At 34.8% G+C, this 26,698-nt stretch overlaps 1 protein-coding gene across 1 annotated transcript in view; it reads left to right on the top strand.

Moving 5' to 3' along the window:
- Ccser1 (coiled-coil serine rich protein 1) overlaps positions 1-26,698 on the top strand; it is a 1,248,518-nt gene that overhangs the window by 512,925 nt on the left and 708,895 nt on the right.

Raw genomic sequence — 26,698 nt, 5'->3', positions numbered from 1 at the left:
TGATGCATGCAAGTGCAATGCTTTCTGTATAATTTGGTTTAAAAACAGCAGTTCACACTTTTGAGACTTATGATTTTCATGATTTGTCTATTTTGTCATAAAAGTGTTATTGTTATGAGATGTTTTCCCTTGTTCATGTCAAAGCTATATGCTATTGAAGTTTGTTTTAGTCAGTTTTTTTTGCTGCTGTGTCTACAAGACCTGACAAGGCTAATTATAGAGGAAGAAAAGTTTATTTGAGGGCGGTAGTTTCAGAGGTCTCAGTCCATAGTCAGCCTGCTCCATTCCTTGGGGCTCGAGGTGAGGCTGAACATAATGGTGGAAGAGTGTGGTGAAGGGAAACAGCTCACTGAATGATCAGACAGCAGAGAGAGAGACTCTGCTCCCCAGATACAAAATATATAACTCAAAGGCACGTCCCCAACCCACCTACTCCAGCCACATCCTACCTGCCTTCAGTTATCACTCAGGTAATCCCATCAGAGGATTAATTCACTGATTGGGTTAGGGCTCTCATGATCCAATCATTTCTCCTCTAAATCTTGGATTGTCTCACACATGAAGATTTTGGGGACACCTCACATCCAAACCATAATGAACTTCAACTTGCTTATGCCCAGTGTAGTGGCTAGTATGGATCTCCTTTTGCTCAGCATTTCTATATTGTTGAAAATTGTAAAAGGTCACGAATTCCATTGAGAGTGTTTAGTTTTCTCCTTATGGATTTTTTTTACCTAATGATAAACAAACAATTGTTAAAAGTTCATCTTGGGGGACTAGGGCTGTGGCTCAATGGTAGAGTGCCCGACTGGCAAGTGTGAGAAACTGGGTTCAATCCTGAGCATCACATAAAAATAAATAAATAAAATTAATGTGCTGTGTTGATCTACAACTAAAAAAATTTTTTTTAAAAACTCATTGTGTATCAAAGAATAGTTAAATACAGAATAATATTTTGGTTACATTATTTATTGAGAAGTATTTCCTTTATTATTTTATATTAAAATAAGAACATAAAACTCATGCTTCAAAGTTTAGTGTGACTTGATACTTCCATTTCATATGGCATGTGGGATGAAATTTATAGAAGAAACAAATCTTTAGCAAGACTTTATTTTAACTCTCAAAGCTTTACCAGAAACCATTTTCTCTTTTTAATAGATTGATAATGACTGCAGTCCTCAAAAACTAATGTATTTTTTTTAACAAAGGTAAAAAAATAGGTCAGATATATTCCAGAATCTGCTGACATAATGCTAATATAAATATAATTATTCTACTTAGATGCTTTAACTTGTTCTAAGAGATCAATATTGTTTCTAAGTTAATGTGTTTAAGTGGTTTTATAAGCAATTAAAACTTTCAAATGCTTGTAATATGTAATATTGACTTTCAATGGTGATAGTCTTAAATTACTTTTTTCTGTGAAAAGAATATTTATGTTTTTTCAGAAATTTTTATCGCCTGCAAAATTATGTCATTAGTACTTAAAAGTATCTAAAATTTAAATTTCAAAATTATGAAGTAAAACTCAGGCATTTTATTCTTTAATTTATAAATTGTCATTATGTGAATGAGCAATGGAGTACCTATCTTTATGTAAGGGCAAAATGTATAGAAAATATCTTTTGAAGTGCTTTAGCAGTAAGTATACTATATTGTAATTTCAAAACTCTGTTGAAAACCATTGGAGATATGGAAAACATCTAAGTTTTCTTATAACCACAACTGGAAAACAAAAAATCTAATGCTATAATTCCCACGTGTTTAAAATTCTCTTCAAAAATTATGAGACTTGACTCACATGCTAACTTGAAAGCAAAGTGTTATGTTTTTCTCATGAATGTGGCATAGCGTTTCCTGTGAGGGTAATTCCTAACCTCATACAAGATCGTATTAGCAGCAACCCCATCACCACCCACTCTGATATTGGAAGACCAAAGCCTCTGAAAGATAAGTGTTGGTGGCTGATTGAAAGACTTGATTTTCCCTTTTCTTCTGGGAAATAATTAGTCTACTTACAGAAAGGTGTTCCCTCCATTTCCTTGGTCCATTCTGGAAATTCACAACCACAGAGGAGGATATATTATTTAGGTTTAAGCATTTATCATAATGAATGCTTTACTTTAAGCTTTATCTTTAGAATGACATTTCAGGCTAAATTGATTTTAATTATACCATTTGAAATAAAAACAAGTGGGGTGTTATTTTTAAAAACCTAATAATTACTATCCCACTAATGTTTGTGCCTACAATTTTTGGGGGGGTACCAGGAATTGAACGCAGGGGCACTCAATTACTGAGCCACATCCCCAGTCAGACTTTGTATTTGATTTAGACAGGGTCTCACTGAGTTGCTTAGCACCTTGCTTTTCCTGAACTGGCTTTGAACTTACAATCCTTCCTCCTGCCTCAACCTCCCAAACCACTGGGATTATAGGCATGCACCACCACTGCACCCAGCTGTCTCTATTCTTAACTAGAATGCTAGATGAAAAATTGGATAGGAAATCTGCCTGCCCAAGAACATGGAGGTCTTTCAATCTTCCAGTGTCTTTTTCAGTTTCTTTATTCAGTGTTTTATAATTTTCATTGGAGATATCTTTTACCTCCTTGTGTAGATTTATTCCTATTAGTTTCCTTCCTTCCTTCCTCCCTTCCTTTCTAAGCTCTTATGAATGTAATTGTTTTCCTGAATTTTCCCCTATCTGCCATCAGGTTCACTATTGGTGTATAGAAAAGCTATTGATTTTCATATGTTGGTTTTGTATCCTGCTACATTGCAGGACTGGTTTATCAGTTCTAAGAGATACTTTGTGGAGTCTTGAGGAATTTTTAGATATTGAATCATATCATCCACAAACAGGCATAATTTTACTCTCTCCTTTCCTATTTGTATCTGTTTTATTTGTTTTTCTGGCTAAAGTTTCAGTGCTAAATTTAAAAAGAGTGGTGAGAGTAGAGACCATGTCTCATTCCTGATTTAGAGGAAATAACTTCAACTTTTCCCCATTCAGTATAATATTTGCTATGGGTTTACATTGTCAAATATTCATTTATAGCCAGGTGCAGTGGTACAGAGCCCAGGGACCAGGAGGCTGAAGCAGAAGGATCTCAAGTTGGGGCTGGTCTCAGCAACTTAACAAGGCCCTAAGCAACTTAGCAAGAGCCTGTTGCAAAATAAAAAAGGGCTGGGGATATAGCTTAGTGGTGGAACACCCTATGTTCGATTTCCAGTACCCCTCCCAAAAAAGTTTATTTCCACAAGTCATACTATTTCTTTTATACCCTTGGCTATTCTGTTGAGCTTGTATATCAGATTCTTATGAAAGCCAATTAATAGAAATATTTATTAATTTTGAGGGAAAAGTCAATGTATTTGTCATTATGAGGAACTATTAAGTGTAGATAAACCTTAATTGGAAAGAAGACAAACATAATGACTTCTATAACAATAAGGGCATATGGTATCATTTTATCAGGAACACACCATAATAAACTTTTCTTTAATTCTCCAAGCCTCCATAGTAAGGTAACCTGGTGATTCCTAAATGCATGGTTTTCACTGAAGAAACATTACTCAATCCTTTTAAAATACTGGGGGGAAAACTCATTGTAAACAAAGCACTGTTGATGTTTTACTCTTTTGCTATAATATCAATATAGTGAGCAGCTTCAATTTATCTTGTCTACCATTATCACAAGGGAAAAGAGCACCTTTGAAGACTCTAGGAAGAGGGGTCAAATTGTGATGTGACCTTCATAACATCTTCTAACCCAGCACAGAGTTAGATTTGTTTGGAAGATCTTATTGTTGTTTCTTTTTATATATTGGATTTAATAGTCTCAGTTTTAGAAATCACCTTTTCAGTATCCTAAGAAGAACCCACTGTGGTGTACATCTGCATTTCTCCTCACTTGTTGACTAGTCCTCCTATTCCTTCACTGATTTGTGGGTGGATCAATTTATTAAATACCTACTACATGCTTGATGATATTCTAAGACATCAAAGCACTAATGTAAAAGCACATTATAGGCATGCACATTAATGGTGTTTGAGTTCTAGTGAGAAGAAATAAACAACAAATAAATACATATACAACACTTCAGGTAGGACAAATATTGCAATGAAAGTAATGTAGGATTTACAGGATAGAAAGTAGTACTGGAGTATGTTGTTATTTTGACAAGGATTTTCAAAGAAGGCCTGTTTTGAGTAGGGGAAATTTTAGTAGAGACCATACTAAAAAAAGGAAGAAAGCCACTCATGTTTCTAGGTCAAGGGGCAAAAGCTTTGAGGAAAGAGAATGAGTTTACATTTTCAGGATTGGTGTTCTGAGTAGAGTAGAGCTAATGAGAGAACAGGTAGTTTAAGGGATCTGACCAAAGAGAAACCTTATCAGGAAAGGTCTTTTATGCTGTGTTAGACTCAGCTTCTTACTTTGCTTGGGGCAGGAAACCACTGCAGAATTTTCAGAAAAACAATGGCATAATCAGACTTTAAAACTTTTACTTGGCTTCTATGTAGGTATTTGAAATATAGAGGACATGATAAAGGAAGGAAGTCAAGGTTCCTATGGTTTAGGGATTAGGGTGGCTTAAACTGAAGTGGTAAAATTGAGGGGATAAGAATTGGTTGAATATTGTACACATTTTGAATGTTGAGCTAGGGTGTGTTAAGGGATCATACATAGGGATATACTGAAAAAACAAAGCCAAAGAGATTCTAGTTCTAATGTTTTCCAGATTTTCCTAGTTTTACTCTATAAGCTATCTTTCTGGTGTCATAAATAACTAAATATCATGATATGAAGACTAATGAAGTTTTATTTAATTGATTTTGTTATAATAATGAAACAGATTAAGTGTGAGATGGCACACAATATTGACTTTGTTTAGGCTAACATTCAATCCCATAATTAATTCTCATTTCTGATAACCTATTTTCTCTCTCAAGTAACTGAAAAGCACACAGGTAAAGCTAGATGTGCCATAATTTGGGGGTAGTTTCTGATGAATTTTTAGTATAAACTCACTATGATTATGTATCTTAAGGAATCAATTGATATTATTGTCTTGGTCAATTTTCTGCTGTTGTAACAGCATATCACAGACTGGATAAATTATGAACAGTAGAAGTTTATTTAGATCACAGTTATGGAGGCTAGAAAATCTAAGGGTACAGTGCCAGCTACTGGTGAGGGTCTCCTTGCTGCATCATAATATGGACAAGTAAGTGAGTACACACATGGGACAGAGAGAGGAAATGGGACTGAACGCAACCTTTTTGTTAGGAACCCACTCCCATGATGGTGATCTTATTCCGCTCATGAGGGCAAAGTCTTTGTGATCTAATTATTTCTTGAAGGTCCTACTTCATATTACAATCACAGTGACAACTAAATTTCAACATGATGTTTCAGCCCAGTAAAGCCCATTAGAAACTTGGCAACAGAGGATCTTATTGTGGACTAATCATGGGGTAACCCTATACCTAATAGGTACCAAAATTCCAAACTCCAAGAAAGAAACCAGGTGTTTAACATAAACCATATTGTTTATACACTTGAGGAACAGTGAACCAGTCTTACTATTAATGGAAAGCTTTATTTGTAGGACACTGGTTACAGGACAAGTTCTTACACACAAATCAATAGCCAACACTGCAGGCAGGCATTTTTAAGGGTTGTAACATGAGTAATGTCATAATAAAAGACTGCAAGCTAAGGTGACTTAAACAATAGAATTCTGTTTCCTCAGACTTCTGGAGGGTAGACACCCAAGATAAAGTGTCAGCATTTGGGGTTTCTTCTGGGGCCACTGTCCTTGGCTTGAAGAAGGCCAGCTTCTTGCTGTGTTCTCATGTGTCCTTTCCTCTGTGTGCATGTGCCACTGACCTTTCTTCCTCTTCTTATAAGGACACGAGTTCCATTGGATCAGGACCTGATCATAAGATTCTCATTTTAACTTACCACCTCTTCAAAGATCTTATCTCTAAGTATGCTTACATTGTGAGGTGCTAGGGATTGGAACTTGACAAATTTGTGGGGAGTCCAGTTCAGCCTATAATGAATAGGCATATTCAGTCCTGCTAGGTGAACTCTCTTTTACACAGAAAAACCTTACATCAAGAAATGGGGAAATAAACTGCACTTTTGATGGAGAATGACAGAGAATTGTAGCAATTTTTAAACTACATATTGCGATGTGATATTCTTTTAGTAGACCAGTTTCATTTTTATTGAATTCTCAGTCAGATGTGAGGAAGTTTGGTTTGAAGGAATGAAAAAGGAAACAAGAGTTTTTCTTGTTCGTATTCATTAATCAGTGCATCATTTGAGCATATTTTCCAGTGCCATTTTAAATTCTTTTCATTTTGGAAAGTTCACCAATTTTGAATTAGAGTCCTTCAAATCTTGTTGTTGAGAGTATCAAAAAATATTTTACTGAATTCATATTATTAATATATTAAAAATAAATTTTAAATCAAAATAACAGCTGCCAAACAATGTCTACATTGTTTATATAGTATAATTTTAGGTTAATTATTTTTCCTTATGCTCTGTGGAGATAAATTTAGAATGGACATTATACCTATTACTTGATGTTTGCTGATAGCATTATTGTTCCATTATGATTGTTCTTGTAGTAAGAAAACTGAGAATTTATATCCTACTAAGAAAAATAAAATTTTTATGTAAATTAAAGTCAAAGTGAATTTTACTAAACTTGTGTCAAAATATATGGAGTATCTCTCATACATAGTACACCTCAGGGGAAAAGATGTTAATGGGAAAAATAAGCAAATACTTTTCCATTGCCTGCTAGCTTCACACAGCTGTCCAAATTTTTCTTACACACTGTCCAAATGATTTTAGGAAGGTGTGTACAAAAGAACTTGCCAACATTAATACATACTAAGAATAATGGCATACCTCCTCCCATCTCATCTCTAGCTAACACATTAATTTGCTTTTTTAAATTTAAATCTCAGTGAGCTTCTTCATGTTTGTCCAGGTTGGTACCTTAGATTTTTCCCAACCTTTTTTTGAGTTCTCCAAGTGGTTTTACTAAATGGAAAACTTTTTTTTTGTAAACTTTTATTTCAGCATGTTTCAGACTTTGGGTCTTGTGTTCATCAACTTTTCATTGCTATGACCAAAATACCTCACAAGATCATCAGCTTTTCATTGCTATGATCAAAATACCTGACTTGGAGGGGGAAACACTTATTGTGGGCTCATGGTTTCAGAGATTCAGTTCATGTTCAACTTACTCCACTGCTGTGGAACTGAGGTAAGGCAGAATATCATGGCAAATGGTATGACAGAGGACAACTCCTCAGCTCAGGCAACTGGGAAGCAGAGTGAGAAAGCGCACAAGGAGCTGTGGATAAGATGTAGTCCCTAAAGGCCTGCTCCTGTAACCTACTCCCTGCACCATGCCCCACCTGCCTACACTTACCATCCAGTTAGTCCCTTCAAACTATCAACTCATTGAATGTATTAATCTACTCATTAGGTTATAGCCCTCATAATACAATCATTGCACCTCTGGACATTCTTGTATTATCTAACATATGAGCTTTTGTGAAATACCTCATATTCAAACCATAACAGGCCTTATTTTATCTATCTACTCTAATCAAAGAAGTCCTTTGATAAATTTCCTTGACCACATTTATTGAGCGCTTGTAAAAGATGGTATTGGAACATTGAATTCAGTGATCTACTTTCTCTATCATTGAGCTAAATAGAGCTCCAGAAAATTACACATATGTCCATTCAGATTCTCTTACCTAATGGGAAAATGCAAGGATTTGGTAGTATAAACTTGAATAGTGTGCTATATTTCAGTTGCAGAACATGGAAAGATATTCCTAGATTCATTTGTATGTAAAGAACAGGATGTTGAACTATTGCTGGCAAAAATGCCCATAATATCTTTGAAAATTGAGTAGGGGAGGATTATGGATTTTTAAACAAAGATATTTTAATAAACTGAGTCATTATAACCCCATTCTTGATTTGGGAACTGACTTTAGAGTAGATTGGCATCTTTGAAATATTTGTTTTGTTTGCCAACAAGATACCAGACAATTTTATTTGTAAACTGTTGAAGTCAATATGTGCACATTTGACTGGTGCTCTGTTCCTCAGCATCTGTTGCTCTCAAAAGAAATCTGATATGAGGTAATAGCAGTGTTGGCTATCATTACTGTGCATGCCAGTATAATAAGATCCCTTAACATCCAGAGCAGAAATCAGACATGGGAATTGGCCAGAAATTAACATTTAGGGTTTTGTGGGATAATGTCATCATTATCAATGATAATAAAAGCTAACTGATCTCATCTGTAGAACATCAGTGTTTATATCTCATTTTAGTATTATTTCATATAAACTCCTAATCACATTCATCCTTTGTTTTTATATAATCTTTAATGTTGTTTCTGATTTACATTTACGTAAGAAGAAATATACTATAGCCATTTCTTTAAAGGAGAATTTAGCAAACAAAATAAAATTCAAAGACTTATGACATTTTAACATCCTCATCTTTTGAGGAGGACCATGAATATGAGAAGCCATCAAATATGGTCAACATGAGTACCTGGGAATTAGTGTAATCCTAAATAACATGTGAATTTTAGAGACTGAATTATATCAATATGCACGCTATGGAATAAAATTCGTGCCCTACAAAAATTCACTTTACTCTTACCATTTCTCACCATTTCTGTTACTTGCCTGAAAGTGGTGAGTCATTCAGATTGGTTAACATTTATTGAGGTACTACTATGCATAAGACCTTATGTAAAGGTACTAGAGGTAGACATATATTTTTCGGATTATACAAAGCTACAAAGAATCATAGTTGTACCTGAACCTCGCCTGTAAGAGTGCAAAGAATTTCAACTAAATAAGGTTGAGCAGAGGGAAGTGCTCTGAGATTTCTGCCAGATTAAGAGCAAACGCCTCAGTTTAGATGGTGAAGATACAGAAATTGTTCAACAAATGGTAAGGTGTAAAGTAACAAAAATTTTTATTACTTTAGTGTGATTTCCACAGAATGGGTTCTGAACTTTGAAATTTATCAATCAAAAATATCAAATGATATTAATCAAATAAAATTTTTAAGATATATAAACAATTTTTGTATTATATACTCTTGTCTGTATGTATACATGTTCCAATTAGAATGAAAATTGCCATTATTCAGTTTTACCTACTTCTCAGTTTATACACAAAGGACTTAAAATCAGCATATTACAGTGATGCAGCCATATCAATGTTCATAATAGCTCAATTCACAATAGCTAAACTATATAACCAACCTAGGTGCCCTTCAGCAGATGAATGGATAAAAAAAATAATGTGGTATATACATACAATGGAATATTACTCAGCTTTAAAGAAGAATGAAATTATGGCATTTGCTGGTAAATGGATGGAACTGGGGAATATCATACTAAGCAAGATAAGCCAATCCCAAAAAAATAAGCCAATACCCCCAAAAAACCAAATGTTTTCTCTGATGTGCGGATGCTAATTCACAATGGGCAGAGAGGGGAGTAGGGAAGGCTAGAGTTGCTTTAGGTAGAGGGGAGTGAAGGGAGGGGAGGGGTATGAGAGTAGAAAGGATAGCAGAATGAAGGAGACATTATTACTCCATAACTAAATGATCCGTGGTATTCTACATCATGTATAAGAATGAGAAATTATACTCCATTATATATGATGTATCAAAGTGCATTCTAATATCATGTATAACTAATTAAATCAATTTTTTAAAAAAAGAATATACATATGATTTAGACTATTGTAAGTATGTGATAAAACATCCATGCATTTATCTAGTTATTATATCTTAGAAAATTATAGTTAGTATATTAATTCTATGTTGCTACTCTAAGAATGTACTACAAACTTGGTGGATTAAAATAACACATTTGCAGTCTCACAGTTCTGGATGTCAGATGTTAGAAGTGGGATTTATAAGATGAAATTCTAGGTTACAGCAGGGCTGAATTCTTTCTACAGGCTATAGAGAGACACATTTTCTAGCCTTTTTGAGCTTCTTAAAGGTTGCCTGCTTTACTTGGCTCTTGGGCCCCTTCCATTTTCTAAACAAGAAATAACCCATCAAAGTTTTCTCATTATCTACATCACTCTGTTTCTGACTCTTCTGTTTCTCTCTTTGACATTTAGGGACTGTTGTGATCTTACTGGGTACACCCAGGTAGTTCAAGAAAATTTCACTATTTTATGAGTTGTTATTAACTACCTTAATTTCATCTGCTTTCTTAATTCCCTTTTGTTATGGATTTCTTTGGAGGGAGGAGAGAGACAAAATTCTGCCTACCACAGTGAGGAATATCATATATATAAGGTCTAGATTTTATTCTTCTCCAAGGAAAACTTTGTTCTGTTCATAAATGTTGAGCTGGTTATTTAAATATCTGAAACACACATAACTTTATTTCCCTTAATTGATAATTGGTTATTATATTAATATGGAAAATGGAATTTCCATTGTGCTGATTTATACAAGGTATTTCTTTTACCTTTGGTATACTTTCCAACCATTTCTTTCTGGAAAACTTCTACTTCCCACTTAATGCCCAAATGCCACCTTCAGCATGAAAATTCCTCTCTAAAATTTTCACAATACTTTAATCAAACACCTATTATGAAACAGAATTTTAATCATGTTTATTTAAAATCTTCTGTTCCAATAGATGTTAGATAGTCTTAAATTCAGACATATTTATATTCTTTACATTTCCTATTTCGGTATCTACTGTAGAACCAGTATATCATATGCTGTTAATAGAGGAATGAATGAATTATTGATGAGTGAATAATGAAAACATCCCTAATTTCCTCTCAAGTATTTTCTTCAATTACACAATATTCATTTTATTAAATATGCCATTGTAAGCTGAAATAATATAACAAAACTTTCCAAAGTATGGGAGTACTTTAAGTCTGCCAAATTTTCTGTAGCTTAGTCCATTCTTTTTTCCTACAATCCTAGCATAGCTCAGCCAGTCCTAGGTACAAACGATCTGTTTTGAAACTCTAACTTGTTTCTAGGAAATTCAATGTCTAATTTTCCCTTGTTCTTTGTCAGGGTCTTATCTTGTGTTCTGAAAACTTGGCTCCTGCCTCAGCTGATATTTATTTGATAACCACTGTCAAAGAAACAGTTGCATTCCTGTCAACAGCTTATTTGAGTTTATAGATATTTCCTTTCTTGAATATTTTTTCCATTGCCAAGCAATAGAAGTTTTAGATATAGTCTCATTTCTCCAAATTGGAAATCCTGAAAGCTGTCTGCTTCTTTGAAGTATTAATCCTCAATACAGTGGATTATTGTCTCATTTTATAGATAAGAAAATTGAAGCTGAAAATAGTTAAGTAACCTGACTGGAAGGCATAGTGCTTATATACAGATGAGCTGAAATTCCAAGTCAGGTACATAAAACTATAGTTTGTGATTTTAACTACTGTACTACAGGCAGTCTACAGTGTTTTTATTTTAATCATAACTCTGAAAGTTCTTTTATTTTGTATGACTGAGGCAACTTAAAGAGAAATAAAGCCAGCAAACAGAGCACATGAGGAAAAGAAATAAATGTAAAAAAGTATCCTTCTGTTAGATCTGTATCTGTTGTGATCATAATCCTACTACCAGTATATGTTTCTTTTATTAGCAAACCTAGTAATTTTGAGCTGTCTTTGGAATCCTGGACTGAAAGTTATCTAGAAATAATTTGCCTCAGCCATTTTAAACAGAAGGGATTTTATTATAGAGGATTTGATAGTTCATAGAATTTCTTTGAAGGTTCTCAGCAAACCATGCTTGTATATATAGGGAAAAATTTCAGGAGAGATTCCTGCCAGGAGGAGATAGCCTGAGGAACCAGTTTGAAGGAAAAAAAGATGGGGCTTAGAGATTTTGGTGTGTAGTATGTAGAATTTAATCTGATCTGTTTTCGGTGGCGTGCTCCCTTACTCAGTTTTGCCTGATACTTTTTTAGTCCAGAATTCCTCTAATTTTCTTCTAGAAAAGAATAAACTTCTATTCTACCCAGGGACAGAAGAAGTTGCTTGGCTGCCTGAGCCTTTTGGACAGTCCTCTAGTGGTCAGCTCCATCCTTCATCCCCCTTTCATAGGTACATGACTTCTCTTTTTTTAACAGAGTGAAATGTTGGACATGTTTGGGGGTTAACAGGTGTGCTTCTGACCCAGCATCCGATTTCTTGGGTCTGTCTGCTTTCCACTTTCCTTTTTCAGATGCTGTCTACTCTCAAACTTTCAGAGATTTCATAATGAACTTATCTTAAAATGTTTCTGACTTTCTGCTTTCCACGCAGCGCCCCCGCCCGTCTTAAATGATAAATGGTGTCTGTGTGACATATTCTGTCTTTTAGACGGAGAAAAAGTATTTATATTCAATTTTTAAAAATAAAACTTTGAAGAATAATTCTGTTAAGACCAAGCTAAATGTTGTATACATGTTCGTAAAACATAACAAACAGTAAATATTCAATTTTATATATACATTGGTAACAGATCAGTTCTTACATCTGCTTAGTTTGGCAAGACTAAATGACTGTTAGCATTATGAAATTGTTTTTTTTTTTTTTTCTTATCACACAGACAATATTAAGTGTTAGGAGAGGTCCAGTTAAAATTTTGAATTGCCTCATCTTTGAAATTCATCTGAGTAGAGCACAGTGGATTTGGCAAGTACCAGAACTATATTAGTAATCATTTCTGTATTATGAGAAATATGGTAGAACTGAGTTGTCTTAATTCCACTAGATTTAGTACATACAAAGATTTGAGGAAAACTTCACTGAAATTCTGCAAAAAATGGTGCTTAATCTCAGTTCAATAGATTCACATGTTGCTTTAAAACCGTAAGAGTCATAAACACATAAGGAAGTGAGACAAATTTCCATAAGGTTCATGATTTAATATCATTACTTTATTGTGTTATAAGTTAGTTTTAAAGCTTTAGTCAAAATAAAGAATGGGATTTATTAATGTTCTCAAAATTCAGTTTTTCCATGTATTCTTGTTGTATAATTAGGTTATTAGCTACATAATTTAATACATTTTTATGTGGTAAAACAGTTTAACTGGTAGCAGCTGCCTCTAGAATAGCTTTACACTTATTCAGATTTAAATTACCTGTTGACTTGAGTAAGTAATTATAATTTTGTCCTGACCCTATGTAACATATGGTGTTTACATTCTTCTCAAGAGCTCCTTGCAGGGGAAAAAAACAAAAAAACCGTAAACATTAATTTAAATATCGAATTAAGGAACCAAGAAAGAATATCCACAAAGATTAGTGGTAGTTAATAGAATAGTAAATGATTGTTTAGGATTTGAATTTGTCATATTAAAATATTGATTTATGAGATTTTATTTTCAATTATTTTTTGGGTATTGGCATCATTACATATTATATTCATTTTGAGTAATCTTTTTAATGAATTGAGGTTTATGTCATTTAATTATCATGGAATTCATTTTAAATTATGCATTCCTCTTTCTGAAAAGCAAAGCATTATTTCACATCTACATTTATATTTTAGTTTTCAGTGTAAAAAACAGATAACTGGGGATGTTTTCAAATTTAAAAATATAGGACACAATTTTTTTTTAAAAATTAAAGTTATAAATCCATTCAAAATACTAGTATATTTAGTTGTAATTTTAAAACAGGTCATTTTCCAAATGTTTGCTCAGAAATTTTTAGGAAGCTTGATCCTACTAAGCACAAGGTCTCTTTAAGCACAAGGTATAGATATCTAAAAGGTAGCTATAGTTTAGGTACTTCCAATGAGATAGACACATGTTAATGTATATTAAATGTATATCTCTAAGGAAAATGTCACACAACCACATGAGTTAGTGTAGGCATATTAAATCCTGTTTTCCTTAAGAAGAAACTGAGATTCAAAGTCTTTAATGTGTCCAATATGGGAAAAAGGTACACTCATACATTGCTGGTGGGGCTGCAAATTAGTGCAGCCACTCTGGAAAGCAGTGTGGAGATTCCTTAGAAAACTTGGAATGGAACCACATTTGACCCAGCTATCCCACTCCTTGGCCTATACCCAAAGGACTTAAAATCAGCATACTACAGAGATACAGCCACATCAATGTTCATAGATGCTCAATTCACAATAGCCAAATTGTGGAAGCAACCTAGATGTCCTTCAATTGATGAATGGATAAAGAAACTGTGATATATATATAAACAATGGAATATTACTCAGCTATAAAGAATAATAAAATTCTGGCATTTGCAGGCAAATGGATGAAATTGGAGAATATCATGCTAAGTGAGATAAGCCAATTTCAAAAAACCAAAGGACAAATGATCTTGCTGATAAGCAGATAATGACACATAATGGGGGGTGGGAGGGGGGCAAGAATGGAGGAAGGAGGGACTGTATAGAGGGAAAAGAGGGGTGGGAGGAGTGGGGGGGAGGAAAAATAACAGAATGAATCAAACATCATTACCCTATGTAAATGTATGATTACACAAATGGTATGCCTTTACTTCATGTACAAACAGAAACAACATGTATCCCATTTGTTTACAATAAAAATAAATTTTAAAAAAAGTGTCCAATATGTCACTAATAAATGGTAGAGCCAAACTGATTTTAAAACTCATTTAAAACTTTTCAATACTATGCTATACTGTTTCTCTGATGGCATAAAGTTAATTTTCAATTGCTGTTAACTTTTCTGTTTCTGTGAAATAATCATTACACATCTACTTTGAAATTTGAGAAACACCGCCTCTCCTGCTCAGAAGGAGAATCTTTCTTAACTTCATCCAGAAGCGCTAGCAATGTGGGTCCTCAAGTTATGTGTTAACAACCCACACTTGCCTAAGAAGAGGTAATATTTACAATTTTATTTTTTCAAAAAAATTTGATGCTCTCATTTCTAGTAAATCATTTCCCCAATGTTGAGAATGGTTTTATTTCTGTGAGGTGAAGGTGTAATTATATGTAAATACCATGTTGCCCTTTATCAATCCTCCCCTCCACAGCCTATTCTTGAGATCCACTGTGTTAGTAATTCCATACCATCTATGGACCTAGGCCTTTTCAATTATTTCATCTCCATCTCATATCTAGCTGAGTTTCAGACTCTTAAATACAAATGTCTACTCCATATCTGTACTTGGATCTCTACTGGGAATCTTCACACTGATAGAACTATCCAAAATTTGGTTCTTACCCATTACCCACCTTGCTGTCCTCAATCTTCAAATCCCCTTCCCAATCGCAATACATGGCTTCATTGACCACATCTTCATTGTGTATGTATTAAAAAAAAAAAAAAAAAAAAGTGTTCTTTTTTTCTTTTCTCAATCCTTATGATTTTTTTTTAAACAGGCTCATAACAAAGGAAGATTAACAATAGAAAAAAAAGTTTATTAACACATGTAGTACACATGATACAGGGAAAAAAATCAGCAAAACTTGAAACAATGACTTGCACAGTTGGCTCACATAGAAACAAAGAACAATACATTTATAGAGAAATGACAAGACAAAGGGAGTGGTTTTAAACTTCTAAAGGTAGGAAACTTTTGGAAGTTACATATATGAGAGAAAAATTAATGGATATTTTATTCAGCTTTTTTCATTGCTGTGACCAAAAGACCTGACAAGAACAATTTAAAAAAAATTATTTGTGGGCTCACAGTTTCAGAGGAGTCAGCCCACAGACTGTGGGCTTTATTCCCCAGGGCTTGTGGTATGGCAGGACTTCATGGTGGAAGCAGGTGTGGTGGAGGAAAGCAGCTCAGGAAATGACAGTCAGGAAGCAGAGAGAGAGCCCTGCTCAATGTAAACAAAACATAAAATCCAAAGGCATATCCCCACCCCCAGGGAATCACTTCCTCTGGCAGTACCCTACCTGCCTACATTTACCACCAAGTTAATCTCTATCAGAGGATTATATTATCCTTTTGGAACCTAATCATTTCACCTCTAAACTTTGCATTGTCTCACACATGAGCTTTTGGGGGACACCTAATCTAAATGAAGTAAGGTGTGTTTGCAGATTCCTTTTGCTTTTTGGGCTGGTAAAAGTCTTCAGTTGCCTCCAGTAAAGAAGAATTTATAATCTGCCTTTAGACAGAAAAGAGTAGAATGAAGAGAGTTTTTCCTCCATTTGATAATTCTGCATTTTCTTCAGTTCAAACTAATTTTTGTATTAAAGAAGCCTATTTTAGAGTGATACAATCTAATTTCCTTCAGTTGCTTAGGTAGCAGGGAGTAAGGTCAAGAAATAAAAGAACAACAACAACAAAATTTATATTTGTCCTTAACTTTTCCCATGCTTTCTCATACCCATTTTATATCAACTCTGTCTGGAACATATATAAATATGTTCCCAATCTGTTCATTTATTCCATATATGCTGTTATCAGCATCATCTCTCACCGAGACAATTGCAATAATTTTTTTTAGTCTTTGTTTCCATTCATGTCTCCCCTACAATCCATTTTCCACATGGGAGTCAGAGTGATCTTTTTAAAAACTAAATTGTCCTGTGTAATTCCCCTGCTTAGAACACTCCAATGGCTTCACATTACTTGCAAAGACCTTACATGTTCTAATCCATGGCAGCTTTCCAGTCCCGTATTCCATTTCTTTTCATGTCTTTTCTAGACCCGTAATGCTGACCTTTATGTTGTTCCTCAAGTATACATAGTAGTGACATTAATAGTAAGTTTTTCTCCTGTTTATATTTTCCATACCATTCCCTAGTTTACCATATAGCTCAATTTATGTCCGCATTTAAGAATCTCCAACCATGTCAGCCCGACAAGAGACTTTCCTTACTACTCTTCTAAAATAGCTGCCGTAGCCACTTCCTTTACCTGCTGCATTTTTCTTCTTCACATTTATCTTTATTAACACAGAACTCCAGAACCCTTGTGATCTGTTATTACATTGTATCCTTGTGTTTAGAATATATTTTGTTCAGGAAAATAGAAGTTTCAGGTGAAGAGGAATTTTGCTCATACTTGTTTCTAAAGCTCACACAACACTGAGTAGCACAGAAGCCTTATTTAATAAGCAGTTGTTAAATTAAGATGTTTTATGTTATATTATTTACATGTTCATATGCATAATTGACATAAGTGTATGTGTGTATACATTATACACAAAGGGGTAAGAATTGATTATAATTGTTTATAGAAATCATGATAAAATGCTATTCTATGATACTGAATTATCTTATCAAAACATCCTTTGAGTGGTGATAAATTCATTCTGATCCATCTTGCCTTTATCCAATTTACACTGATGACAGAATTAGCCTGATGAATGTGTATCCTTCAAAGTACATACTGCTCCAAAAAACAGAAAGCAGAGTTTTAACTTGATGTAACTCAGTACGGTGAGGGTATTTAACACTCACCTCAAAAGCAGGCTTTTCCTTCTCTACTTTTAATTGCATTTAAGCTCTTTGTGACTTGAACAACTCACTAGCATTTTCAGTACCTTGTTTTAGTTAGAAATTACATTGAACTATAAAAATAAAACAAAGAAAACAGGAAAAAAATATAAAAGAAATTAAAAGTGACTTAAATCCTATTGGATTTAGTCTTACACATAAAAATAGGTCTGAAGGTAGGTATTCTAGAGGGCTTAGAGCTGCTTCTGGAAATTGTCTGAGAGTCTATCTCCTATTTTTCTGCTTTAATTTCCTCATCTTCAGTTTCTGCATTAATGGCCACAACATTATATAATATAGATCCTAGAGCTTTCTGCCATCACATCAGTGTCCCAGGTATTAATGGAGAGGAAATGATGGAGGGAAAAAAAGTCCTTGCAAACCAAGTCCGCTTCAGATCAGGAGCCTCTCTGGAAACCCAACACTGCACTTTTAGATGTGTCTCACTGTTCAAACCTCACTGCCAAGGAGGCTGAAAAATGCAATATTTTAGTTCAATATGTTACTACCACAAATAATATCAGGGTTGTGTAAGTGAAGAACAAAGGGTAAAGTAGGTATCTATAGACAAATAACAGTAGATGCCAAATACATCTTGGTTTCTTACAGAACTTACACTGTATTTATAGTTACTAGCATATATTTATTTTCCCACATGTTCCTTATACCACTCCCTCCCCCATACATCACATTATTATGCTCTCTCTGCATCTGCCATCCTGTCTAGTGGTGTCTTTTACAAAATAGTCAGTAAATACTTGTTAAATTTGGATTCAAATGACTGAAACCTATTAGCTTGATTTCATTAGCTCTTTACTCTGGCAGATGCTGAAAAGCTGGAGAAGCCTGGTCTCTTGTGTTCTTGGCATTTCTACAGACATTTTAAAACAAGAAAAATGCACACATTCTGTTTAGTACTCTATTCCCACACATAAATGGCCAAATTGCATATTTAAATGTGAAAGAAAACCCAACTGAGGTATCAGCAGACTTCAGAAGAGAACTTATTAGGGACAAAAACATTGCTAACTGTGATTTGTATTAAATAAAATAAACAAAAACTTGAACCTCCTAATGGAATCTGTGAATAAAAGGACCATCAGTTGCCATAATGAAGTTAAAGCAGGGAGAAAAGATCCAATAATACTTGCTCCTTTGTGTAAATTATATGCAATGAGGAATTTACATTTCTAAAGTATGTTTCCAATTTTACTCAAAATGCTTTCATCTTATCTAAAAGCAAATTTTAAATTTTAAAATACATAAGACAATATTTAAAATGAATTTGTTTATGTTCTTTCCCAATGACAAATGCCTTCTCCATTGTTTGTATAACTTCATAATGATTTTTATGAATATAACTTTTGTCTCTTTATTCAACTCTGAGGCATATAGAAGCAACTTTTCAATAGTTTTAGTAATAATTCTTGAGAAATTATGTGCATCAAAATAATCAGTATATGTTTTTAAGTTGAAGATTGCTATTAAGGAAGTTTGTTTTTTTTTTTTTTAATGTATTAGTTGCCAACCTCTCTAGAGATTTATGTTATTTGACAGGAAATATGCCTGAGAGTTACTGACAGCTTTATGTCAGATGCCAAATAACCTCTAATTTTAACTTTAAGCACTTGTGACACATACATATTAATTTTCTTAAATTTTCTTTTAAGACTTGAAAAGATATGGAAAGTATGTTCCTAGTTCTCATTATGTCAGTTGTGAAGTGATAGAGGACAAGAACCACACATATACTTTTTTGTATCCTCTAAAATACCAAGCGAAATACTTTGCATACTTAAACTAAGTACTTACCAAATGAAAATACTTCTTAGGTTTAAGTGCTTCTTAAAGTATAGCAGTACATTAGGTTCAAATGATGAAATAAGGATCCCAAAGTGTAAGCAAATGTACTATGTTCAGCCCTTGGTGAGCGCAAGGCCAATAAGGACAAGCAGGAGAGTGGAGTGAAGAAAGGTTTATGACTTGTAGCAAGTGAGGAGACCACTGGGGATAATTCCCAAAGCAAAGTGTCTCCCTGAACAAAGAAAGCAAGGGGCTTCTATAGGGAAATTTACTCCATAGGGAAGACTTGTCACCTGAGAATGCACACTTATTCCCAAGCATGCTCAACTTTAGGTGATAGATCACATGTTCAAGAAAGTGGCCCAGGGAATGTCTCTGGAAGAATAATTTGGTAGTATGAGTAAAATGTATTCTGGATCACCTAAACAGTGAGTTGAAGTAGCTCAGTGATTTTGGCTGGTTCCTTTTAAGTTTCTCTGAAGAGCCTTATCCAAAAGGAGGACAACAAGACAGTTTTGCAGGAATGTTAAGAGTCATTTTAAGAGACAGCAGCTTTATCCCTTTACAAGCACAGGTGATCTCCCCTGCCTAGAAGCTAACAAGAGAATGCCTACATGCAATTTTTCTACCATTTCGTACATATCACTTTGGGTAAAACTGAATTTCTGAAAACTCAGATTTCACTCATATTAAAGCATTAAGTAATTTCAGGGCAACATTTTGTTTTATCCCTCATCATAAAAAAAATCATCTTCCTTTATATTAGCACATTTACAGTAGTTTCTTATTATCTTGTCCCACTTTTTAAAAATGGAATTGGATAAGAGGCAATACTCAAGAGGTAGTGAGCTCCAGGAAGAGCTCCAGAATGTTGTTCTCTTAATCCTGGGAACCATGCAAGCAGACAAGGGCCAGATTCCAAGCAGGGGAAGAATCCATATCAAGTTGTTCACTGGGGAGTCAACTCCAAGGGGCCTTCCCTATGTATACTGCTCTATAGGAGCAAGAGACTAGCTGCTGGTGTTTGCCATTCAGTAGTCACAGTAGGGAGCTGAGTCAGGGAATACATTAAAGTGACTTGGAGTTTTTCCTCTTAAATCCCAGTATTACCTTTAACATCTAAATGTGATTGAGAACTAAAAGTAGGCAAAACTCAAAGTGTGAAAGAGGACTAATGAGATGTACGATAATCTCTTTTATATCAAGAACCAGCCCCCTTTGCTCCTATTAAGGGGAAAAGAACTGAATTATTGTGTAGTCAGAAAAATAGAAATGTGAAATGCATATATTATAGAGTTTTTCATCTTTGGTATACTAATAGGGAAAAATGCTTAGTGATTTAAAACATTATTTATAGGATAAAAATATAAAAACCCTTTTCTATTTTGGAAAAAAAGAGTGGTTACGCTCCAATATACAAATATACAAAAATATTGATAAAGATTGGTAATATCTTCAAAAATAAATGAGTAGTTGAAATGTATGTGCATCAATACTTAATCTATTTATTTTTATCTTACTGTGATGCTTAACCAAAAGTAATGTTTAAGTGGTATTTTCCATCATGCACTCAATGATATTGTACTATTATTTTCCAGTCAATAAATATATACTCTGGTCCTTTAAACATAGAGTATTTTGTGAAATCTTGTAAAGGATGCTAAAACAAGGAATAAATCAATCTTATTCTCTAACAGATGGAAATATAGATAGGAATATAGTGCAAGTACTAAAGAGGATGGCTAATAACCAAGAGTTCAGGTATTTTATGGTGATGATTAAATAATCTCAGGAGGAGGGAACTTAGAACTTCGAACCATCAGATATGAATTTTTCACATTTTGTCATTTTTTATCATGATCCTATGACCTCCCTCCAATTCATTTTCTTTCTTAAAATATTGATTGATTGATGGTTCTCTAGTAGAACATAATATATCTCCTATTAAGCCATCTGGATGGCCCAAACCTTATCATATTTAATTTCAAAATTCCATAATCAAATTTTGTTAGCACTATTTCCAGACCAAACACTTCCTCCTAAGTAGTAGACAATATATTTTATGCTTATCCTATAATTATTCCCTGTACTTCAGTAATAGACCACCTTGACACTGTTCTAGATCAAGGACCTGTCAGGGGCCAACACAGCCAGAGTGGGCCTTCATTACCAGTACTTGCAGACATGCCAGGAAGATGTAGCAGAGATGAGTTTATTAGAAGGGACTGGAAAAGGTGAAAAGTGAGCACTCTCAAGGGAGTGATTGGGTCCTCTCAGGAGAGGGACAGCATGCCCTCTTCTTTACTGGGGGTCTCAGGAAAGTTTCCAGAGAGTCTTCCACAGATTTATCTCTTTCAAGTCCCCATGCATATCATAAATGTTCAAGGCAACTCTGGGTCACTTTAGCCCATTCTGACTGGTTTTAATTGAAATTTGTTCATATTTTATACTTGGGGAATTATCCTTACCTTTGTGAGGATCACAAAAATCCCAAGCTTCACGGTAACTTGTTCTTATTGGCAGTGAGTAGGCAGAGAGGAACTTTTGGGGCTTGCATTTCTTCTGTAGATAGCAGGTCATTTGCTGGTGAATGTAACATATCCTATTGATTCAAGCCAATCAAGGCTATAGGTAAATATTTTGTTGTTGTTGTGCTTGTTTTTAAAGAAAGTGTGTGGGGGATCAGCACAGTAGGCCCAGTTTATGGAATTATCCCCTTAATCCCATGTTCCTAATATTCTATTTTCAATCAACACTACATTGTAATGATTTCCTATCATTTTCACTAATGGACTCTAACTGATTTGAAAGGAAATATGATGTCTTATTTACCTCTGAATAAGAAGCATATGTTACATTGTCTACAGTGCTTAATCAATGGTAAACTTTCAGTATTTTGGGTGGAATGAGGAGTACAACTAGAAAACTTTACATTTCCCCCCTCCCAAGATGTTAGGAATAGGGAAAAATAGCTCAGTACACATGACTTTATTTTATAAATAAAATAGAAGATTAACAAGGAAACAGTCTCAGTAGCAAACTATCCAGGATAAATGATGTGCTGGCGAATATTTAAAAATCAGCTCTTTGAAAAGGAAACAAAGTAGCCAGACCCCTAATCCAAATAACTCAGGAATCTGAGGGAGAAGGATAGCAAGTTCAAGGCCAGCCTAAGCAAATTAGGAAGACCCTGATATATAATGAAAATGACTGGGGATGTAGCTCAGAGGTAAAGTGCCCCCAGATTTAATTCTCTGTATCTGCCCCACATACATACCAAAAAAAAAAAAAAAAAAAAAAAAAATAGAAAAGTAAAGAAAAGAAACAAAGTGATTTGTAGCCAATTTCTGTGGCATTATTGCCCTACCATGCCTGATTTCAAGCTACCAAGTCAAGTCATTTGGTGTGTCATTATGAAACATGAGCACAATCAACTCTTACAAACTACCAAAGTCAGCAGAGAACTCTTGGTGAACTGCAAAATTCATCTGTTCCTTTTAGTATCCTACTGTGGTTCTCCCCATCTGATACCTACCAGCCACATGGTAGTCTACCATGTTTCTGATTCTTCTCTGCTGCTTGTTCTTTATCTCCTTTTTTCTCTTCTGTTATTGCCTTGCTTTTGTCAGCTCCCCTTAGTTTCTAGCTGGTAACTTCTGCTCAGGATTTTCTTTTCATCATCCTACCACATAGTGTCTCCTTTTGACTAATATGCAAATACTTTTCTGTCACCTAATACCTACCTCCTCCTTTACCATGAACATTAGGGATGGTTGTTGTACAAACCTGTGCAAAATTTCTATTGGAGTGGCAAGTTTTTGTCTAGAATAAAATGCCGAAGTTAGAGCTCTCATCAATGAGCTCTCCTTGTATTGCTGCCAGGCTCAGATTGGAGGCCACAGAACTCTCACCTGTGGCTGGTATCACAGAATCAACTTATATGATGAAGCAAAACATATAAATAAGAAGCTTCTCAAAAACATCTATGAGAATGGCAATTTATCTGATGCTTTGCAATGAATTTATAACCTTTATGAAAGAGAGCCATAGGATAGACAGGGTCTTGCTCAATGACAGAGAAAGAATTGACACAATTCATAAATCTCTTATACTCTCTTTGCATAAAATAATGATAATATTCCTGAAAACTTGATTCCATGGTCAATTGCTTTGTATCACAATGTAATGATACTATCTTTAAATTTTAGTAACGCAGAAAACCTAAATTTATAGATGTCTGAAACAACTTGGAAAAGTACAATGATGATCTATATACTAAGCATTTAAGCAGTTATAGTTAGCTTTTCATCACTGTGACCAAATACACAATGAGAACAACTAAGGAGGAAAAGTTTATTTTGGTTTACAGTTTCAGAGGTTTAGTCCATGGTTGGCCAATTCCATTACTCTGGGCTCAAGGGGAGGCAGAACATCATGGCAGAAGGGCATGGTGGAGGAAAACTGCTCAGCTATGACAGCCTGGAAGGAGAGAGGCAGTAAGAACCATAGGGATGTTGAACCCTTCTAGGGCACACCCTCAGTGACCTTCCTTCAGCCATAGTTAGCTGGAAATAGTCATTCCATTCAAAACAGTCTGGACCAATTAGGTACAGCTCTCATAATCTAATCATTTTACCTCCGAATATCCATGCATTAACAAAGGAGCTTTGGGTGATCTACACAAAGATAATAATTATCTAAGTTGTTATTAACAAGCTATTGCTAATTTTTAAAATGATAGAAATTTGACTTAAGAGTATACACAAATGGTTAAAATAGTATATACAACTACTTACCATGTCACGACATGAATATTTTCTTTAATATTAGTGATTTTTAACATGGAAAATGATTATGGATATGGAAATAGTTCACTAAGAATTTTTATAATGTGGATTTCTTTAGGAGTTTTACTATGAGAAAAATGCTCCAAGTTAAAGTAGTCATGTAAGCAATTATTATTGCCTATTTAGAATAAGGTATGCAGGACATATAATGGATAAGTGAATAAATGAAATAATATAATATATGCTATTCTGGGTTGAAAAGTGACTATAAATTTAAACAATAAATCATTTTTAGAATACAGTCAAGTTATTATGTTCAGTTATGATAGTAATGCTGACTATACGAAATTTTATTCTTTTGTAATGTTTGATTAATGTTACCATAAGATCTTATCATTAACATCTAGTAGGAGCAGATATGAGCTCATTTCTATTTTCATGTCATATAAAATCTGAAATCTTTAATAATTTGAATTTTTATCTTCTCATTTTTAATCTTTCACACATCTTACTATCATGGTTATAAAATTTAAATGTTGTTATCTATTAATATTTTTAAAAATGGCAAAATAACCTGATAATACTATTTTTAATTAAAGTCACTGAGCGAGCACTGGCTAAGCGGTTGTTAAAAAACTATCGCTAATACTACACGAGAGAATTCATATTTTAATTTTTGAAGTTTTTAAACAAATAGAAATATTCTAGATCATTAGAAATGAAGTTGTCTAATGAGTAAAATGCAGTTATTGGAACTAGATCAAGGTAGAGCCCATGTTCTGTTTGTTTTTCCAGACCTGTTGATGAGATTATCTATTCACTCGTTTATGCTTGAGCTCTGCTGAGGTTATAAAATAAGTAAGGTACACGAGGTGTCTGTCCTTGTAAACCTCCTGGGATTTGGTAAATACAAAAAGCAAATAAGGGGGATCCAAGATGGTGGATTAGAGGGTGACTAGAACACAGGACTCAAGAAGGGGAGGTATTGAGAGACTCTGACCAACACAGAGCAACTGGGTGAGTCTCTCCCACTGGGTGAAGCTCCGCATGGGTGGCAGGCCGGGACAGTGAGCAGCTTCTTAGAGCAGGGCAGGGCAGCGAGTGACTTTCCTGAGCAGCCTGGTTCCACCCGGCGGCAGGCCCGGTCCACAGCCAGCTTCCCAGAGTAGGCCTGCCCAGTGAGAGGTTGTCCCCATGCAGAGTTAACCCCCAGCCCTGGATCCAGCACAGCCCCCGGCCCGTAGGCAGCTTCTTGGACCAGGGCAGGACAGCAAGAGGCTTTCCAGAGCAGCCAGGCTCCATCCCGCTGCAGGCCAGGTCCATAGCCAGTTTCTCAGAGCAGGCCCGCCCCATGAGAGCTTTTCTGCACAGAGCCAACCCCCAGCCCTGGACCCAGCAGCAGGCTAGGGGCAGCCTTCCTCGGAAGCACTGCATTATCAAGTTCCTCCAAGACTTCAGGCTACTGAAGGCTGGGAGGTGATATACTGGAAATCTACAGGGACACTATAAGCCAATAGAGGAAATCTGCAATATCTCAGGGTCCCACAGGTATCTGGCCAATATGAGAAAACAAGGGAAGAAATAGTCCCAAACAAACCTAGATGCTATATCAATAAAACCCAATGACAGAATGGCAGAAGAAATGTGAGAAAGGGAGTTCAGAATGTACATAATTAAAACAATCAGGGAAGCAAACGAGGAGATGAAAGAGCAAATGCAGGCATTGAAGGATGAGATGAAAGAGCAAATGCAGGCATTAAATGATCACACCAATGACAGTTACAAGAGCAAATATGGGAAGCAAAAGATCATTTCAATAAAGAGTTAGAGATACTGAAAAAAAAGCAAACTGAAATCCTTGAAATGAAGGAAACAATAAACCAAATTAAAAACTCCATAGAAAGCATAACCAATATAATAGAGCACCTGAAAGACAGAACCTCAGATATTGAAGACAAAATATTTAATCTTGAAAACAAAGTTGACCAAACAGAGAAGATGGTAAGAAATCATGAACAGAATATACAAGAATTATGGGATAGCATGAAAAGGCCAAATTTAAGATTTATTGGGATTGAGGAAAGCTTAGAGAAACAAACCAAAGGAATGAATAATCTATTCAATGAAATAATATCAGAAAATTTCCCAAATCTGAAGAATGAAAATGAAAACCGAGTACAAGAGGGTTATAGGACTCCAAGTATACAAAATTACAACAGACCCACACCAAGGCACATTATTATGAAAATACCTAACATACAAAATAAAGACAGAATTTTAAAGGCTGCGAGAGAAAAGAACCAAATTACATTCAGGGGGAAACCAATAAGAATATCAGCAGATTTTTCAATCCAGACCCTAAAAGCTAGAAGTGCCTGGAACAATATTTACCAAGCCATGAAAGAAAATGAATGCCAACCAAGAATCTTATACCCAGCAAAACTTACCTTCAGATTTGATGACGAAATAAAATCCTTCCCTGATAAACAAAAGCTAAAAGAATTTACAAAAAGAAAGCATGGCATTACAGAACATTCTCAGCAAAATATTCCATGAGGAAGAGATGAAAATCAATGATGCAAATCAGCAA

Source organism: Sciurus carolinensis, chromosome 10 (assembly GCF_902686445.1).
Source record: "Sciurus carolinensis chromosome 10, mSciCar1.2, whole genome shotgun sequence".
NCBI classification, from domain to species: domain Eukaryota; kingdom Metazoa; phylum Chordata; class Mammalia; order Rodentia; family Sciuridae; genus Sciurus; species Sciurus carolinensis.
Note: the sequence above shows the minus strand (reverse complement) of the source record. Positions and strands in the feature narration are given on the sequence as shown.